General features: G+C 40.8%; 1 long non-coding RNA gene across 1 annotated transcript; it reads left to right on the forward strand.

The window, feature by feature from the left end:
- The first annotated feature begins 2,692 nt into the window (after positions 1–2,692).
- On the forward strand, positions 2,693–3,604 carry LOC139982176 (uncharacterized). The gene is made up of 2 exons (XR_011798024.1): positions 2,693–3,228; positions 3,363–3,604. It is a non-coding gene; the product is annotated as an uncharacterized lncRNA (long non-coding RNA).
- The last annotated feature ends 13,771 nt before the right edge of the window (positions 3,605–17,375 follow it).

Below are 17,375 nucleotides of genomic sequence, written 5' to 3' on the forward strand. Positions count from 1 at the left end.
GATAAAGAACGTCTCACAGATACAGTTTCCTTTTCAATTTCACTTTCGTACCAACTCATAAACTCTTGCTTTTAGACAAATATGTTACAGTATGTACGTACCGCTTACCACCACTTCTTACTATCTTCGGTATAGAACGTAAAATGATCACGTATGTGCGTAATACGTAATAAATATTAAGTACGTACGTTATAATTGTTTGTTTTTTTACCATGTCCTCTCTAGATATTTGTACATACGTGTCTGAAGCGACCATCATACAATGTGTTGTCATAATGACAATATTAATCTTTGTCGCAAAAAACCGTTTGGTTCAAGAAAAAAAAAATACTCTCCGTCGTGGAGAAAAAAAAAAATGTTTCCCTGTCGTTTAATCTCAGCCTTTGAAATCACTTCGGGGGACTAAACCGCTTAAAAAGTTAGTTCACAATGGCGACCAAAATTTAAAAGTTTACAGTTCTGGAATACCACACTTTCCTTGGGGAATCCCGCATAATCATGTAATTCTTTCGATAATCCGAGCTGTGTACTTGTATCCTTTTTATTTTGACTTAGGGTGATTTTGCCTACCGGTTTACTCAATTCCTTTGGCATATTTAACTTCAACGCACGACATTAAACCAGATATTTGGTCGTAGAAATGACTTTATTGTTCAGTTCAGTTCTCGTGGAGTGCGGACGTGTTTTCGGCTGCTCTCCACCTTTCGTTAACCACGCCTTTATTGTGTTTTTACGTTGGCCCTTCATTAGTTTACAGTTTGTTTTAGTGTAGTTTGTGTGTTTTGGGTTTGTTTTGGTTTGTGTATAGGTGCGTGGTTTTGCCACACCCCTAGCTGCCATGGCGGCTCGCCGTGACAGCAAAATCGTATTGTTGAGTCCCCGTACAAGTTTTTTCAGTTTTGCCTTCTGTTGGTTTAAAGGTCCCTGGAGAGGTTGACGCGCTTCAGGGTAAACCTCTCCGGGGTATGAATTGTTTTGGTGTACGGTTTACGTCCATGTGTTGGAGGGAGTTGAGGGACTGAAGGTCACACCGTATGACAGTTCGGTGTGGGTGACAGTGCTCCATCTCCCTCTGGACATGTCTGAACAGGTTGTTGTGCGGACACTGGGGCGTTTTGGGAAAGTGACCGGCTACGAGGAGCCGGAATTCCTTGAATGTAAGGGTGACAAGACCGGGACTAGACGAGTTACAGTCGAAGTCAAGTCCGAAATCCCCTCTACCTTGTGGGCTAATGGGCACAGGGCCCACATTGCATACCCGGGCCAGCCTCGCACTTGTTGGAGGTGTGGGCTGGAAGGGCATGAGGCCAGGTTGTGCCCGACCAAGCGGTGTAGCCGCTGTTTACAGGTTGGGCATACCCTGGCGCGAGAGTGGCTAAGGGCGTGGTTGAAGCGGTCCCTGTCCCGGCCTCTGACACCGTACCACATGATGCTCCTGTCATCGCCCCTGTGTCCGACACTAGCGCCCCAATGGAGGCTTTGTTCCCCCTTTCGTGTCCGACCTCTCCCCTGATCGAACTTGCCGAGACTGCCAGCCTGCCCACTCAGGCAGAGCAGGACAAAACGGCGAAGATGGTACTAGCGGAGTGGCACGCGGCGCAGGATGCCGCTTGTACTGGTTCACCGGTAGCTACGCCCGCTATCGGTGATACTAGTCGGGCCCCGAGTCCACCGGCCCAAGAGACATTAATCGAGTGGCCCTTCCACCCTACCCGCAGCCGCTTCCGCTATACCGGACACGATGGTCCACACTACAACCGTAACACAAATTTAGTTTTCCTTTTCCTTCTTTCACTCCCCCTTTCCTGCCTCCTTCATGACCATAACATCCTTCCCAGCACAGGTTCGTGTGGGAACATTGGAGGGCCCAGGGTCTTCCTCCACGACCTAGCTCTCAAGCACATCCGTGGCTACTCTCTTTTCCTCCTGTGGAATAGTGGCAACGGCAGGCTCCAGGGACCCGGATGGAGCTGTGAGTGTTGCGGCGGTGAACGCCGTCGAATCAGTCGGAGCCTCCCCTTCCGAATACGATCCTTGGGTCTATATCACATGCCGCCGTTGAACTGGTGGCCTAGCCCCAAACACAAAACATTTCAAGTTGGGACACTCCTTCATACGGTGGTCTCGGCCCCGATATGTTCCGAGCCCCAATCCGCAGGGTCAAGGGTATCATTGTCAAGTACAACCTTGTACTGTCGGTTACCGTTAAATATACTGGGATATTCTGGGTACACACACCATCGGGAGGCGACCACCTTCCCGTACATCCCCAAGGTAAACTTGACGATGTTGTGCTCGTTAAATACAGTAACAATACAGTAACATACGTGTGCTACGTTAAATACAGTAACCACGACAGTCGTTACTGTACGGCCCCACTGCTACCACTGGGCAACCGCAAAACCTTTACTCGCTTCAATACTCGCTTCAATGCTCCCGTTTTGAACGTAACATCTACGGACATATTGGCCAGTACCTGCACTGCATCTAAAACAGACGCAACAGCACTCCGACACATCAAAAACCTGCCTCTGAGTACAAACACCATCTGCACACCGAAGCAACCCACTACAGTTGCGCCTGATCGATGAGGCCATCGCCAGGCAAACGAAGAAGGGAAACTCACGGAATGCTAACACGCAAACCGTAAGGGGATTAGAGGGTAAACGCCTCTCTTGGGGGAGTGGAACGGGAAAACCACAAATCCGCTACAAAATACAGGGCAAAAACAATCCTTTGGAAAACGCTCCAGTATAACAGCTGGTAATACGCAATGATCTTAGCCAAAAGGCCGAGAAGCAAGTGTCCTAGACCAGCGTCATAACATTTGTAATGTGTAAAAACTAGCTGTAGAAAAACATATCAAGTCACCACCTTACTATACTGTACCAAGGGCAGTCATTGTTTAGTCACCTAGGAAGGAAGCACCAATAAATAATAGGACAGCATACTGTTCGTATAAAAACCAAAAAGTAAAATGTAATAAGAATAATAATAACGGAGGGAGAGAGGTACCCTATTTTACTGTATGAAACTCTTGTCACCAGTCATTTTTGGTTTCGATGATAATCGTAACCTTTGCAATCATGCGTGTGTGTGTGTGCGTTTGTGACGCCCAGCTTGTAAACACGATATCTCAAGAAGGGAAGCTTGGACAGTTCTCATATTTGGTACATAGGAGTATCTTATTGAGTACAAGAAGCCTATTGTTTTTGGTGTAGGTCAAATGTCACTTGGGGTCAAATAGTGAAAAGCTTGTAAACATGATATCTCAAGAAGCAAAGCTTGGATTGATTTCATTTCTGGTATGTAGGTTGACCACATTAAGTACAAAAAGCCTATCGTTTTTGGTGGAATCGAAGGTCATTTAGGGTCACCAGGGGTCAACTTGTAAAAACCTTTTCATGATATACGGTATCTCCCATCGTCCAGCCTATAAGTATATGACATGGGCGATTCGCCTCATAAGAATAGGAGAGCCTACTGACAATTGAAAATGATCTTACGGGCATCCGTAGATTTGAATCTGAACTCGCGACAATATCCCCATTGACTTAAGTGTGTCGCTAGAAGTCCTGAATTGCTATGTACATATCTACATACATGTACAGTGTCTTCCAAGGCTTGCTTGCAGACCATAGATATATAAAAGTGCTAGAGCTACTTTAACACTTGTGACTCATCCGTATGGATATTTTGCTAAAGAGTTGATATGATTTCGATGGAATAGTGCAATTGAATGGCGAAGCATGCCTTCTGTAAAAAATATTTGTAGATCATTGGTAGTTCTGGTTGGATGTAAGTTGCACAGGTACAGTACCACGAATTTCAAAACATTTCTTGGCCTGCTGCCAAGGAGAAACTAGGTCAAGCACCTGTCAACTTGAGATTTGCTTTTACTTCATGGAGTTGGCTGTAATGTTGGCCTAGTTTTTCTCAACTTGTGAAAATACCATTGACAGGGTGTGACAAGGTTGATATTTTGGGACTAGTTGTGAATGGGGTAAGGGATTGTTTCAAAACATAACAGTCATGTGATCCAATGTCAACAAAGGTCAATCAGGGGTCAAAAACTAGTATTTTTGCAATAACTTGAGAACCAAATGTCCATTAAAGTGGGGGTGACGCTATTGTAATACAATAGTAGACCTGCATTTGGGTGACCTTTGACCTCAGGTTGACCTCCAGTGACCTGTATAAGCTTCTTTCAAGTTGATTCTTTGAACTTTTGTGGGCATATTCCACCTCTGCAACCTTAATGTGCGAAGTTATTAGAGATTTGGTTTGCTTTGTAATACTTGGTGCGCGGATTCATAACATTGAGTACAAGAACCCTACTGTTTTTAATGGAGGTGTGTATAACCACGCACAGACTGACCTGTGTTAGCATGCCATAGTGTTATTGTAACAGCTAGTTCTGGTTATACTTACAAGCAGAAGTCTAGTGCATTGAAGTCATCGAAACCTCAATGCATTTTGCATTCTGGTTTGGCTCACATATTATGGAGGAAACACCCATAAATAACACAGCATATGTATAAAAAAAACAGTGAATGAAATCCAATTATAAATATTTTCATCACAATGTGTGGGTGATATTGGGGGGGGGGGCAATCGCCTGGTTGCTAAATTTGGAGGTATCTCAACAATACAGGTAAAACTTGTGTTTTAAGGTGCAGTGTTTGTTTTGCGATCCAAAACATCACGGCCAAAAGGCTGTACCCAACCATACCATTCTGACAAAGTTTGTTTTAACTGCAATCGAGATATGGTTACTGAGATACTGTATGACACCCCTTCGTCGCCAGAAACAAGTTCAGTGCGGTACTGTACAGGTACTATGTATACAAGCATAAACAAAGCTGGTCCTCCCACCACATTCTTTATAAATGTTGACAATAGCTGCCCATTCAAAATTCCACCTAACTTAACGCAAATTCAGAGAGAAACTTATGGCAGGCAATTCTAGAAGAGAGGTAAGGTAGCATATGCCGATGATATGCCCCATTGATTTTCACACTAAATCACAAATGTAATGTGTTCTCAAAGTTCTCACTAGTTAAACGCTACCCATAACCGGATAGCTGACAATATGGCCTTCAATGGCACTATGAATTTTCCATATCATGACCATGTAGATTTTTGGTATCAGAGCCAGTGAAGTTGTCGTCACTTGTAAACAAACCTCATCACTCAGTAGTAAAAAAAAAAAATCGAATGCTGCTCTTGGGAGGCCTTAAGGGCTCTAAAATTGCCTCAATTTACGAAAATTAAGAAAACTCAAAGGAAGTTGCATTTGAAAAATAAATAACATTTTGGCCAATTGGGACAACCTTTGACCTTATCCTTGTTCAAGATTTGTTTTAAAACTTATCAGTCCACTATAAACCTTCATTACAATCCGTATATTTATATGTAGGTCAGTCAATACAAAAGTACCCAAAACTATGGCCAAATAACTTCATTGTACTCCTAAAAATATAGAGTAATAACATTGAAAGGTAAAGAAGTGAGCAGTGTAGAAAATGAATGGAAGTCTAACTAAATGGGTACATTTCCAAACGCAGAATGTGTGATCTACAATAATAAGGACGATAATTCATCATCTGACAAAGTATCATCCTCTATTGCTTCAATAACTCATCTAGGGCTGTGTCATCGTCGTCTTCTGCAATGATGATGGGCATGTCCATTTCTTCGGAGACCTGGCAATCCTGACCCATGACATAGATGGAACTATTGTAGGTTCATCCATGGGTGGAATAGCTACCTTGTCCTTGAATAGGGTGCACACCATGAATAGATCATGGTGTGCTTTACTTACTTGCAAACTTAATATGGATCTCTCAACTGCACTGAGAGAATCCTTCTTTAAGGTCTCATTAATGTGCTGGCAATTTGAATTGTCAGTAGGGCATTAGTTTCGGACCTGTATTTTACGTAAACGGCCTCTTCTACTATAAAAGTATTAGGGAAATCTATGGATGGCAATTTCGTGGTGTTGTAATTATTGTACGATGTCACTGCTTTCTTCAGTTTGGATGATACAGTCTTCACCTGTATGCAGGGGCGTTGGCTATTTTCTGACCATCTATACAGTTGAAATAGAAACAATTGTCATTTTCTACTTGCATATTTACTATTGCATTGAATCGAGCTATGCCCCATAGGTAAAATTTATAACTTTTCATTAGTGCATGCGTTTAAGTGGACACGGGTGCAAACACAAAATTGGACTGTTGCAGGTAACTTTTCATCGATAATCACAAACGTTGACATGGTATGACTCTTAATTGTAGACTTTTTTTTCTATGCCCACATGTCATTATGAATTTTTTTTTGGGAGTGCTGGAAAGGAAAAACATTAACATTTACAAGAAAAAGTATAAGAGGAAGGTTTCAAAGAGTAGGATAAGTATGCGTCACTTGAAAGCCTGTTTGTGATGTACATGTTACAGTTATATATGTGCCTAAATTTGCGTGGAAAATGATATCAGCAAGTTCGTCCTCTACTTATAGTGGCTCAACACAAACTTTGGTATTCATGGATTCAGGATTGTCTATAATATATGAAATGGTAGTGGGCTTGAGAGATTTAATCGACACTTGTTTTGGAAGCCACAATTGTCACTAAATGTGTGGAACTTTTCTCCTTTTGCTCTTCACCAGAGAATCAAGGGTCAATTTAACAGTGCACACATAAATTGCCTCCATTTGGTTTGAATATACCGATCATCAACTCCTTAATCTGCATTGGAATATACTGTATATCACTGACAGCTTGCATCTTGTAATCTCTTCTCAGCATGCTAGGTTGTAGTCCACCACGCTGCTTGGGATGAGATTACATAATTGAAAGAAATAAGTCGTCCTATAGTTTACCAACCAAAAAGCCCCAATGAATTTATCACGAAAAAAAAGACAATAAAGGAGAAGACTTCAAATGGCTAATAGACGTACAAGTAGAAAAAGGACTTAAATAAAAACATACAGTGTGATGCATCTTGTGAAGCATGAAGAGGGAACATGTCACACCCATTATAGTCATGAATTTGCTGTAATTGGTAGTATTATATCAGATTCAACATGCTTTGGGGAATGTGTGAGAAGCGCTGTTATTGCAATACCTCCTGTGAATGCAGTGTAACAGAACTGCACCTGGTGCAGCATACACGTGTATAACAAGCAGCATCTGCATGATGGACAGCGAGTTAGAAATGTGGAATATATGCTTCCTGTGATTTTACAGAAAGAAAATGCATGCGTTCATGGCAACACATACCAGCATACTTATGGTTTCTTTTGCTGCACTGCCATTGTGTGTATTTGATTGAGATGTGATACACGCTTTCTGTCTTCAGTTCTCCGGAGAGAATGTAGATACATTCTATCAGTCCTTCCCCATCGTCGGCCACTCTCCATTAACTTAAAATGATCATTCATACTGAAATCAACGTAGAAAAAAAGAATAAAACGAGTTCAATAATTTCATAATCGACAAGGAATGTTTTCTGCACAATAACAACAACAGCTATAATGACCATTAAATGATATAGGCTGATCACAACCGCCCCCCCCCCAAATAAAATAAAATAAAAAAGACTTCATGTTGACCTGATACACCAAGTTGAATGAAAAGCCAATCATCTGCAATATTTTGACATCAAATTAGCCCGAAGTTTATACCCGATGAATTTCCAACTATTGTCATCAATGTTCATTATGTTCGTCAGGGTTCATGAAGGCATACCAATGTTTCATACCGGACACGATGGTCCCTAGTGGACCTCCTACTCCTGACAGGGAGGTCGGCTCGATGAAAGTTGATGAGGAGCTAAGAACTCTGCTCGCTCCAAGGAAAAGGGGGAACACGGCTAGGTGCCTGAAAAGACCCGTATTGGGAACAAAACATCGTAGATAGACACCTTATCCCTCGTCACCCTTAATGTGAATGGGTTGAGGGGTACCCCAAAAAAAGGTCTGTCGTCTGCTGTCGGGACGGCGTTCCCCGGGAGTTGGTTGTTGGGTGTGTGGGTTGTGTGGTCGTTACATGATATGTTTTTTTTCTGTTTGTGTTTTTGGGTTTTGCTTCTGTTGGCCCTTGGGTCCGTGTCCTTTTCACGTCACGTTAAACGCTACGTTAGTGAGAGATTTGTGTTTGTGGGTTTCAGTTGGGTTTTTGGTGGTTTTATAGGTGGTTGTTTTACAGACTGTGATTGTTTTTGGTTTTTGAGATCCCCACAATCACAATATCTACGAACTTTTCTTGGCATACTCCTGGTAGATAAAACAGAAGTCGCTCCTGGAGGAGGGGATCAAGATGGGTTGGTTCATTTTCATGCAGTCCTTCACACGGTGGTGGTATTAGGCATGGAATGAATAATTGAAGTGCTGCAGGAGTATGTAACCCATGTTGTGAGATTTCTATTGAAGAGAATAAATGGTTTAATAAAGACAGATGCATGTTCATTATATTATTAGACACATAAATACCAATATGCAGAGCTTTTCTTTTAATTTCTTGTTGGATACAGGACCGATACACATGAGTAGCAGGCTGCACGGGTAATAGTAATGTTTTTGCTTTTGCTTTTATTGGCCTTTGGGTCCGTGTCCTTTTCGCGTCACGTTAAACGCTACGTTGGTGAGAGATTTGTGTTTGTGGGTTTCACTGGGGTTTTGGTTGTTGTTTTACAGACTGGGATTGTTTTTGGTTCTCTTGACCATTGATCCGTGTCCGTTTTCTTAGCACGTAAAAAGCACAGCAATGTTTCATACTTTGACTTGAAGTTGAAATGGTCCATGATGAATTCCAAATTGGTTTTGATATTACTAATTCACACAAGCAGAATGAATAATATTTACAGTTGTTAACTTAAAGACACAAATAATTAAGCAGCATCACTTCTTAGGCTTCCATAGAAGTAATAACTGCAATTAGTCAGACACAAAATCTTTATGAACACGCATGCATAAATAGACACGCATACTACCCAAGAGCTTACTGGTGGACTTGTTTTGCTATGTGTACGTGTAATGAACTGGAAGAATGTCTTCATTATCATAAATCAACATTTTTTTCATCAAAGGAACTTCCATGAGCATTTTGCATGAAGGATAGACTATTAGTTAACTTTTAATATACGATGGATGGCATAGGTTTCTTGTGGGGTAAGATGGTGGCCAGTTGCTGGAAAAGAAAGAATTGATATTTTAGTAACATATACACAGCCATGGCATGCGTAACAGTTTAAAGGCATATGCCCCAATATTACAAAATACGAGAGGTGAAATCCTTGGTGTCATCATCAAAATACCCAAAATGTCCTAAACTAGCATATCACTACATTTAATATATGCATTCATTTAAGCAGTTTTTCTAATATGCCTTGGCTTATACCTTCACCATTGAAGTTTGAAAATATTATGTTGGTACTGTAATTCTCAATTGCTACACTATTTGGGTAATTTGCAAAAAGCATCCATGTACTTTTTTAGCCGTAGGCATATACACTTGATCCATTGTTCCCGCTATGACAAAGTCTGTTGATTTAGGCCCCAGACTATACAATAGGCCCGTATGCCAACTCATCAGGCCATGTTCATTCCAAATTTTGCTGCGATGAGTCGGCAAGCTAGGGATCAGAACAATCAGTGAAATACACCAACATTTACAAATAAAACTTGTAATATTTGTTGGAATCTACGACTCGTCATAGGTTTCCTATGTCCTGGCGTTTCTAACAACCACTGTCTCGTCCAGTAGTTTTGCAACACGGTTTTGTTGACAAACCCCATTGCGAGCACCAATCCGAGCCAGGTTTTTAGTTCTGCAACTGTAATATCATGCCACTCCATATGCCTTTGTACTCGTTTTGTTGGCAAATTTCTACATCTCATTCAAAATAAAATCTGAAAAGAACAGACCGAAAACATCCACTGTGGTAAAATCCACATAGTTTGCACCATTCGCAACTCCAGGCTTGCCTGTGAATTTTCTAGGCCTACCTCCATCTTGATTTCCTTCACCGTCGGTACTATTATTCTCGGAGTCAGATGATGAATTATTGTTAGCAATAGCCTGGTCACCATTCCCCCGATTTGTAGGCCTATTTCTGGGCCGCATTCTTTCATTTCTTCGTTGGTCAGCACCATTCTCAGATTAAGATGATGAATTATTGTTACCGCTATCATGGTCACCTGTTCCGCGAACTCTAACGTTCGGTCGAGCAATACCTTCACTGTTATTACTTTCAGTATCGTCATTGTCTTGAGAAGTGCAAAAAAGTTCATCATTGTCCGTGTCCCAGAACCTGGGATCGGCAATATCATGAGTCGCCATTTCAGTGTCGCAAATTCCAAAAAATCGTCGATAAATGCTTCCAAACAGCACATAGCCTTGGGCAGTTAGCGTTAAATGAGCGTTATGACATCGTTTACCACCACCTCCATGTGGTGATGGCCTTTTGAGGATAGTTAGTTTTGCAATCTAGTCGTTTCTTTCACAGATGCGGAATATTACATATCGTACATATTGAGGGCAGTTTTTTGAAAATGAATAATTAGGTATCGTACTAGACCGGCAGCCCAGTGCACTTTGATCAAACGAACGAGGTACCAATATCTGAGTATTGGAACATTTGTGGAAAAACCCAGTATACCCATAAGTGGATGTCTGCCGTGGTCGCTCTGCTGCATGTGGCCCCTGGGGCCGGTTAAAGGGGGCCCAAAAATGCATCTGATCAAAGGAACGAGGTACCACTTGAAACCAATGTCCACTTAACCATAAATGCCACAAAGTACTGAATGGCCTATGCTAGACAAATTTTCTGCTGCTAAGGGCCCGCCAGACGCCCCCAAATATGGCCCAAATGCCCATTAGCGTAGCATTGACCCAAATTAAATATGCAAGGTACCACTCAAAACCGGTTTGGAATGCTCGGGTTGATCTTAAAGACTATGGAAATCATCATGCCACAAATTTTCTGCTACAAAGGGCCCGCCAGACGCCCCAAAAAGGGCCCATAAAAATGCATTTCATCAAACGAACGAGGTACCACTTGAAACCAATGTCAACTTAATGCATGAATGCCACAAAGTACTGAATGGGCCCATGCCAGACAAATTTTCTGCTGCTAAGGGCCCGCCAGACGCCCCCAAATATTACACAAGCAATGACCACAGATTAAGTGTTCCATAGGTAAGCATTTGCTGAAGTATATCAAAATCTTTCAAAACAATGATATAATAACGACATCGTCTCTTTATAAAAAAGTGAGAAAAGTCACCAACCAAAAACTTCAACGTTTTCATTAAAGCATCGTTTTTCGCAGAATTTCTAAATGTAATTTCCTTAGTATTAACGATGTTGCCCACAAGCTTGACTAGTTTAGTTTCACTTGAAGTTCCAATAATCACGTGAAATGGTATAAATTCTGAATTGTTGTGACTCGGATTCGAACAATAACATATGCTTACAACTAGTGTAGAAAAGTGCCCGAGCGGCGGAGATGTGAGTAAGACATTAATTTCTATGAATAGGTTTGACTCAAAATGCGGACTTGGACTGCTGTTATGTAATGTTCTTATGTTTATGTATGTTTATTCACTAGACAGACATGATTTCTATTTAATATTCACAACTGTGTCGCACCATTCAAGGTCAGGAAGTTCCTTTAGTTATCCTGGGAGACCCAGGATGAAGGCCAAAAGCTTTTTAATTACGACGCATGGTCGTCGAAAATGCTATTGGAAGGCTTAAAGGAAGATGGCGTTGTTTAATGAAACGGAACGACACTAGCGTGGAAAGTTTACCGACCCAAGTGATAGCCTGTTGCATTCTACACAACTTATGTGAATGAAGGAGGGATCATGTGAATGATAACTGGCTTGAGGAAGCGGAGGAATATAGGCAACAACAGTTACATGAAGATCCCCATGACGGCCAAGATAATACCCGTGCAATTTCTTCCAGGGATGCACTTGTGCAGTATTTCGCGGGGGGAAATTAATTAGGCCTATATATTTATTTTATGATATATTTGAGAAAATAACTGTAATAACTAGAAAACTTCATACTCAAGTTACATCCAGATTTTCCTTAGACGATGCTAGGTACCTTTAAGCGAATTTGCTCGTTACATATGCCTTTTGCACTTAATTCTTCCCACGAGCTCCTATTGTGTACTTCGAGAAATTTCCAGAGATAACGGAGTTGGAAAGGGTGAAAATCTGCTCCCACCAAAAACTTTAACCGGAGTCCATTTTCCTTACAGTCGAGTACATTAGAACTTCGCATTATATTGACGCTATTTGAATTTATCTCATATAAGATTTTTCTAAAGTAACAGTCAACAAGTGCAAACAACGGCACGATAGTTTCGCCAGATTAATTAAGAACTGTGTCTCATCTTCCACTTCAAAGGTGTCATTGTCAGGTGTCACAGGACAAGACACTTCTTTCTTGTTTGACTCTTTAGCTTATTTAGATTAAGATCTGTGTATTCTGTCTCACTTCAAAAGTGTGATTGTCAGGTTTCATAAAGTTTCAGAAGTTAAACAACACATTTCTGCTTGACTTTTATTGCGTAACGTGTGCCAGTAGAGTTGCATTGGGAAGTGTTCAAATATGAAGCAGGATAGGTAGATGTGATTGAAATTAATTTTGCGTACTAATTTTCTGTGCATGTTGAATGAAAAGAGCCCACCATATGCAACCTGTTAGATCCATTCAGAACTGCCTGAAAATTTTCATTACAATATATTTAGCATGTTGTTTTCTTACATGTCCTTTTCTCAAAGCGATTTCTCCCAACACGTCACCCTCTTTTAACTGGGTTTAATGTTAAAACTGCGATTTGGTAAGCTGCCAAGAAGAAATTTTACTATCAGTGTATTTTGTTAGTATTGCACTAAATAATTTATGGCGTGTAGATTTAACGCTTTACGGTGGCACAACCTTTGTATAGCCTGGGCTTTACACTGGAACTAGTTCAATGAGCCTATCTGTTTTAGTAGTTATCAAATCAACATGCATATCTTTTCACATTTGCAGTTATTATTTTGTAATAAAGAGTTCAGCAATATTCGTAGTTGAACGTATTGCTGGAAGTTTTCGGTGTGTTTTTTAGGTCTAAAACATTCCACCTTTGTTAATAGATCAATTCATGGTAGCTAAAAATACATTCATCTCACCTGGTATCCTACGCATGACTAATTGAAGAAACAGTTTTTTGTACATCCCCTTACGGATCAGATGTAAGATTATGTGGTACATGATTCCTGAGCAACTTTTATAATTCATTTCTTTCTTTCTTTTATAATTTTCTTTCAAAAACATTTTCTTTCAAAAACATTTCTTTCAAAAACTTTACTAAATGGCGGGAAATAAGTGCTAACACAACGACGATCGCGGGAAAACCTACAAGTGTATCACGTCATCTTTCGTTCACCGTTATTGTTTGTTGTCTTTTCTCGTTGTTGTTATTTCGGACTATAATCTCAATGACGTGAAACGAAAAACTCGCCGGCCAGTCAAAATCCCAGATAATTACCCCCTCCGCCCACCCTCCCCCCAGTTAAACAACAGTATGCTATCTTCAAAAGAATTGCCTGGTAGCCCTTATACGTTACCATAAAAACAATAAATAGCTTTCAAAACATGTTTTGAAAAATGAGAAGGCTAATGTTGAGATTGACAGGGAAACGATTTTATGATCATTTAGGATGGATATTTCAAACATTCTTTGAACAGTAGAGAACATTACGTCACCTTCGCAAATGCAGATTACGGCGTAACCCACGCTGCATACAGTTCCTACAGTAATCACAACAAATACCGCATTTGAATACATTATGTTATTAATTTTTGGTGAACTTTTAAATGATATGTGTTTGAAAAAAAAACATTGAGCCGTAAAATATATAGTTCATCGGTGATTTCAGGATTTTTGTGTAACACGAAAGTTTGAACAGTATACTCTTTTGTTGTTTATCCTTTTGCTGTAAGTCGATCCGTGAATTTCAGCGATTTCGAAGAACGGCTTAGTATTATGTGCAACGCAATGTTCCATGCGTACGTAATGGTTGTGGGACAAAATCCTCCCCCTTGGACAATATCCCGACCCCCAGACAATATCCCCTGACCCATATAAAGCCTGCCTGCAACAACCAGGGATGGCCCAGGTGTCACAGTCAAGGCATGGGTCATTGCACTGGTTAGGGTATTGGTCAGTGCACCAGTCAGAGTACCAGTGAGGGTACTGGCCAGTCTAACTGTGAGGGCTCCTGGTCACTGTACCGGTTAGAGTACTGGTCAGGATACCAGTCAGGGGATTGGTCGGGAGATCAGTGAGGGCAATTGTGAGGCTACCTGTTAGTGCGACATTCATTGTACCAGTACTAGTAAAGGTACGTGTCAGGGTTTAGTGTCAGGGTTAAGTGTCAGGGTGCCTTTCAGGATACCAGTTGGGATAGCGGTCGGGGTACCGGTCGAGTTACCGGTTGAGGTACTGGCCGGGGTATGGGCCGGGATACTGGTCAGGGAGCCATTGAGAGTACCAGTGGGGGTAACTGTCAGGCTAACTGTTAGGGTAACGGTCGGGGTACTGGTCCGGGAACCACTGAGAGCACCACTGAGAGTACCGTCATCCGGTACCAGGGACCGAGGACACAGGGGGAACGGGGGACGCATTTTTGTAGAGAATTGATGGGATTTTTTTATAGCATGCGTTTGAACAAACGTCGAATGGGGACAATTTTAACATGAAGACATGGTATGCAAATCTGTCACCAGACAATTCCCTTTTAAGGGATAGAAAATAGGACACGAAGGGGGACGATATATACCTTTTTACGAAACTGCCATGAATGTCAATTATGAATAGGATTTATATGGCTCGAATATGAAGTTGACACTTTGTAAAAATGAAATATAGTCTAGTAAAGGAGAGTAACCTGCCACAGTTAACAAGTGAAACATGCATATAAAAAAGTCATGAAAAGAATGCTTGCTTGTAACCATAAAAGTACTCTGTGATAATAGCCTCAATCACATACCAAAGAAAATAAAGTGGGTTCTTAAAATTTGGTTAAAAAAAAGGATATTTACAAACAAAATACATATCTACTTGTGCAAGTGAATGTAAAGACTAGGCAGTCGCTCCCTGGAAAGAACAGAGACCCTATAATCTTGGGTCACTCCTTTGATAATCGTGACTGGGTCCAGGAGCATTCTGGTCTCCAGTGGTTTCATCAGGCATATAATTGGGATGAGCAAATGGTCCCGGTGGGTGGCGTATTGGGATAACCAAATGCAGAACTGTTGGGGTATCGTCTATAATGAAAGGCAGTTGGTTGGCATGGTGCGAAAATGGTTGTCAATGCTGCGATGGACCTCTGACATTCAGCATCGACACTGTTGTTGGCCATTCTGTCGCTGCTGGTGTGGGTGGTCTTTGGGCAGCTACCATGCTAGTCATGGTTGCCATGAAGTTTGTCAGACTGTCTACAAGCTTTTTCTCTTGAGCTAGCGACTCACAAAGAAAGAAATGTACTATTACAGAAACGCCATACATATCCAAGAATCAGACCGCCAAAAAAAAATTAATTTGCTTCCATTTTTATTAGCTCATACCAGCATGCTGGTGTGAGCTAATAAAATTGCTTCCGTTCGTACAGTGTATGGCCAGTTATAATGAAACTTGGTCACAACGTTTCTCGGGATGAGGGTTAGGAGGGGTGTTGGGAAAATTGAGGTCAAATGTCATTTAGGGGGTCATTGTTTGTAATATTTTCAAATATCTCAATCTCAAGATTTTCATGGATGATATTCAAAGTTGAACTGATGATTGTTGGATTGTGTATGAATTAGGTGATGCCTAATAATTTTTCATCAAAAGTTAATCCTCATTAATCCTGATTGTTTAAAAAAATCTCAGCCTTCACTTTTTTCAAAAACTCCTTTAATTTGTCTCCCAGTCTCTGCAGTGTTTGTTTACATTTGTGGTTTAGCTCTGCAGAGGCTGTTAGTGGAATTAAAGCAGGATTGGGAGTTGTAATTAACTGTTGAACTTTAAGCATGAGAGCCCTATAGCCAATCAAAATTTTGGGAAGGAGTGCTTGTGAAGTAATATGTCTGCTCAGGTAGAGGGGAGAAAGTTTAACAGGGACGGTCAGTGGTATTGTTTGAGAGAGTGGGTAAAATAGGATTTAAAGTGGGAAAATAGGAATTATAGCCAGTGTTGTGGCCAGGATTCTGCTAACGGAGGTGGGGGGGGCTCGAAAAGGTATGAGCTTCTGCACCATTGGTGCTCTAGTTAATTACCCAAATCTCCAAATTTAATCTAAATGTAAACCTAGTTACTTTGAAAACGATCACAAAATGAATACCTACACATGTCACTTCAAGAAGACAAATGTTTGTAGATATGACACTAATTGAAATTAACAACACAAAAACAGCTTTAGAGCGAATATATAATACTGCAGGTTTAGAATAAAAGGTTCACATGTTAACGTAATTCATCACACAGACTTGACAGTAATATTTATGAGATGAATAAGAATACAAGCATGGTTACGTTCATCACTGGACGATGTTTACCCAACCAACTTTAATTTTTAATGCGACTTGTTACTGTTACAAGTTACGATATCTGTACGCTATACTAGTTGCAATCGAAGTTTGCATTAGCCACCTCTCCTTAAATAATATTTCAACTTATTCAATCTTGAACAAGAAATGTAGCAACGCCCCTGCACATATATCTCAACAGAAAACTATGTAATCTCTACCTGCTAAAGCTGTTCGCTTTCGTCTTGGAGCACTTGGACCTGGTTCCAATTCGGCTGGTTCTGTGAAGAAATAAATGAATATTAAATACCAGAATATTTACTCTTCCTCACTTCCTCCATGACAAACTATGGGATACATGGGAAAATCAGAGTACAACATGAAACTATAACACCCATCGCCCTACCGGGACTAAAGGTTAGGCCTTGCAACTTCGAATATACGGTACATGCAAAGACAAATAATTTCGTTGATAGTGGCATATTTGGAAATTAATTTGAAATAAAGTAATCACGTGTTTTCTTAATACATTGTGTTCCGTCCATGGAATATAGCAGCTTCCCGTTGTCTATAACCCGCCCATGCATACACGTTTTTCACTTGTGCATTCGTTGGTCGTTCTATGACCCGCTTCTGCATTTAGTTTTGTTTTTGGCCATCCCGCATAAAACAAAAGACGTTCAGATGTGATATTTATTCTGTCAGCTAAATGTTAATTTTCGTCATAACAGTGTGGAGAGCACCAGTTTTATGATATACAAAGGGGCAGGATGTTACAGAAACATATTAATCCTATGCAAGT

Source organism: Apostichopus japonicus, chromosome 16, assembly GCF_037975245.1.
Source record: "Apostichopus japonicus isolate 1M-3 chromosome 16, ASM3797524v1, whole genome shotgun sequence".
Classification (NCBI taxonomy): domain Eukaryota; kingdom Metazoa; phylum Echinodermata; class Holothuroidea; order Aspidochirotida; family Stichopodidae; genus Apostichopus; species Apostichopus japonicus.